Here is a 4,244-nt window from a genome sequence, read left to right as displayed (position 1 = left end):
CGCGGGAGTCGGCTGCAGTTGTATCCGATGTGTGCGGCGACATCCGTTCGGAAAGCCTGTGGAGCGTGGGCCCACCCCTGATGACGACCGCCACGGCACTGCCGCTGGCCCAGATGGCTCCACTGCGCCGGGCCAGGCGACGACGAGAGTAGGTGACAGCGGTCGTGCGAGATGGCGACGCGACTATCGCTAACATGGAGGACTGGTCGCGTCACGTGATCTTACTGTTTGCAATGATCAGCGCCGTAACACCAACAACACAAGACCAATTCGGGCCGGACGCCACTCATCTGCTGCGAGTCTACTGAAGCCACTTCACCGGAGCGTGTAAACCCGACAGAGCTGCTGCCCGAAGAATGCGGCGACCCTAACAGAACAATCACTGCCTTTATCCGTTTCCGCCGTGACACGACAGTCATTGCATCACATGACATAGTGATGGACGACAAGGATTTCCTAGGTCCTGTGTTTATGGTACAAAGTGTTGGCGGCCTTGACGCTCTACTCGGTAAGTGGCCGTGGATGGTGCTGTCCCGCCGGCAGACGGACGCCGGCGGGCAGGAGTGGTTCTGCGGCGGCGTCCTCATCACCGACCGACACGTGCTCACGGCCTCCCACTGCATGCGGCCCGAGCAGGCCGCCACCGTGGTCGCCCGCATCGGCGATCATGATCTCACCACCTTCGAGGACGTCCGTCACCAGGAGCGTAACATCACCAGCATCGCGCGGCACCCGCAGTACCACGTCTCGCAGAAGGATCTGGCGGTGGTGCGGCTGCAGTCGCCGGTGCAGCTGACAGACGCCGTGCGGCCCATCTGTCTGCCGCCGGCCGGCTCGCAACACCACGGCCAGGACGTCGAGATGGCCGGCTGGGGCCTGGTCGAGTTCAGCGGCGAGACGGCCGACGTGCTGCATGAGGTGCCGCTGCGCGTGGTCGACGAGGACGTCTGTGAGAACGCCTACCGCAGGGCGCCGGTAGTCAACATGACATTTCCCGGTGGCTTTCAAGGTACCAAGACCCGCGCGGACAGCCGCGACGACAAGCCACGGGACGCGTGTCGGGAGACTCGGTGGGTCCGCTGATGGTCCAGCGTGCCGACGCCTCCTACCAGCTCATTGGTATCGTCTCCACCGGCGGTGGCTGTGGGAACCCTGGAAATTTCCCGGCACTGTACACCAAGGTGTCCTTCTACATCGACTGGATCCTCGGCAATCTCATTGAGTAGTGTGTCACTGGCTGTGCGTGGTGTGCAAAGACTTTATCAGTTTGGTGCACTAACGTGCCCAGCCGTAAGCCTATTATCTACTTAATGCTCTAAAGATAATCGCCCACCAGGTGGATGGGTGCACATTTGAAGTGAATTTTAAATTCACTTGAATACCAGCCATGCCGCTGACCGGCCAACGGTTTCTGCTTACTACGGAAGGCGACGAATGTGGAGATTGCGGACCACGTGCAAGGTCTTCACTTCGCTCTTTATGAACGGGATTATCCGCTTTGGAAGCGAAAGCGGACGAGCACGTGACAGCGCTAAGAGGCTTGGGATTCGTGACTCGCATTTTAAGCTGGGGCGCAACACAGATCTAAATCCTTCAGCGAATCGTTTCTCTCTCGGCGCGCTGCTGTCGACTCGAAGGCCACCTCTCCTAATCGCCGGACGTCTGACCCCGTCTGGGGCGACGCGGAGGTGGAGGCGGAGGGGCAGTCGTTCAATTTAAAGGTGTTTCATTGTGATGTGATGCGCTGCAGTAGGTACCGCGCTGCTTGGATGACGTGTGCATGTTGGTAAACAGACGCACATCTAAGCGTCTACATACGAGGCACTTGAGGAGATATTTCTACGACCCTTGTCATTTGCGTGTTAAATCCGTTTTGAGTTCTCTTGAATGAAGAACCCAAATCAGGTCTTTCGGCATTTGGCCGGCCGTATATCATACTATAATCATTGTGCCGGTAATCACCTGCTCTGTGTGATATGGGTATACAAAAACAGCGCAGTTCACTCGAATGTTCCCGTCCATTGCGTCCATCATTCTTCTATGGCAGACGTGGGGGCCAGCCGGAGACTGTTACCAGGCGCTCAGAAGACAAAACTGCAAAGCGATTAGAGAGACACAGCAGGTGTTGAACATGTTCTCGGGGGTTGCTGATCTCGCTGTCCGTCGGCCTTCTGGAGCAGTTTGGCTGGTGCGGAGTCTCTTCACTGTTCGGCTTAATTCACCCATAAGCCACTTTGCCGTGGCGTGTTGACGAACAAGTGCCTATAACAGTCTAGCTGAAATTGCATTTGTAAAGGCCGTATTTTCAGTTAGTGCATGACTATTGTGTGTATTGGACAGCTGGATCCGTAGGTAAAGAAATTTACGTCCCGAAGGTTGAGGCTGCTATTCTGTCAAACAACTCAGTCACCCGCGTTTTTGGAATGCGCATGCCGTATGGGCGCTGGCTGCGTGCAGTCGGTCATGACATTAAAAGCTTTGTATCTGCCACATTTTCACTGGCTTTCATTTTCATATGCCCAACGGAGAGACGCGCTGCTGCTTGTGCAATGTACCAACGGAATCTTTTTTAATGACATCTCGAACCTAAACCGAGTCATTTCCACAAAAATATCGGCACAAAAAACCGTCTCCAACAAAGATGCTTTCAAGCCTCTCAGGCAAGCGCCCTGTGTTTGTGCTAACAGTGATGCCTGTCAAGCCTGTAATTTGTGCGTTGGATCTATGTTGATGTATTGTATTGGGTTTCTGTGCCCATCCTCTCAATAGATTCCGCAGCGCTTTGGCGCGGTGCTTCCAGTGATATGACGTCTGTATAAGCCATTGTTTATACTTCAATGCACCGCTGGTGTGCGCACCTCTGGTCCGTAGTGCGTTGCATGTGTCGGGCTTATCAACGGCTGGTCATCATGTGACGGCAGCATGGCAAGTGCCCAGACTGATGAAATTTCCCGGTAGCAGGTTTCTTACAAGTGTACGGGAATTCCCTGATGCAATCCGTGCCGATTGTGGTATGTGAATGAATGCAGCTGACGTTCGTCGGCACTGTGGTCATGCAACATAAAGCTTCCCATAAAAGAGTTGCCCACCTCCAGAAAGCCACTCAGGGTGTGCCGTCTGGATGGATGAAACTTTTACTCTTGAGCGCCGCGGTCTTTTCCTTCTTAGCGCACCTATCAAGCGAGTCGGACTGCTTCAATGGCAGATTCAGGGGGCACGAGGTCATGACCCTCTTTGGCCCAAAGGGACCCTTAACCTTCTAAAGTGGCCATAACCAGCCGGACAAGTTTTTCAAAACAAAGCAGAACAAAATTGGGCGACTTTGAGCCTCCAGGCAACCAAGAACAGCTCCAAGCAAAAGTAAGGGCCCATGAGCAGACCAATGCAGTTCTTCATTTATAAGAGGGTAGCATTGGTGAGATTTTGAAACTCTTTACGATGTCCACAAGCCCTTCGCTGTTGTCGTTGACACTATATGTCTGCTTACCGGGTCAATGCGATCGCTTAGGGCCTTCCACGTTGCCCTTGTGGTCTATTTGCATCTGCTCAGAGGGCCCCACGCCTTTACAAGGCCTTAATTGTCAACTTTCCGATCGGTCAGGGGCCCTCCACGGATTCTTGCCGTTCGCCCAAAAGACTCTTTACACTATTGCCGGGAACCCATTGGTTACCTGCTGGGTCACTCTCGGTAAATCACGGGCCCTTCACGTTAGTTTCGCGTTCTATTCACGTGCTCGGAAGTGCCCACGCTGCTGTTGGGGTCCATATAAGTTAACACACCAAGGCACTCGACACTCAGGGGCCCTCGACGTTGGTCTGGAGTCCTTTCCCTTTTGTTCCATTTGCGGAGGACCCTACACTGAGGATCCCTTGTTTGGTGCTCAGTTATGGCAGGCGTCTTCCGATGAATACCTACGCATAGTGCCATAAACTTGACATTCTCTTCCATTTCTTTTCTGGACGAAAGACGCGGAGCATCTTCTCCAAAAGACGTCGGAGTTGGATGTTAAAATCATTTTTCGAATAAACAGGACATGAAAACAAAACTGACTTACAACTATACTTAACATTGCAGCACTATTCTGAAATACTGACGAAGTCGTACCGCATTCCGTACTCTGAATCCGGTTTGAAATCATTTGATACCATTTACGTCGCTGTCGGCATCAGTTCATCACATCAGCTTTCATCACCACCCAAAGACATCATCTCCCTTAACTCAATCCGGTTTAATGAGTGGAATG

This window comes from Pollicipes pollicipes, unplaced genomic scaffold (assembly GCF_011947565.3).
Source record: "Pollicipes pollicipes isolate AB1234 unplaced genomic scaffold, Ppol_2.1 Scaffold_1916;HRSCAF=2245_pilon_pilon_pilon, whole genome shotgun sequence".
Classification (NCBI taxonomy): Eukaryota; Metazoa; Arthropoda; class Thecostraca; order Pollicipedomorpha; family Pollicipedidae; genus Pollicipes; species Pollicipes pollicipes.
The sequence above is the reverse complement of the archived record's forward strand: the minus strand, read 5'-3'. Positions refer to the sequence as shown.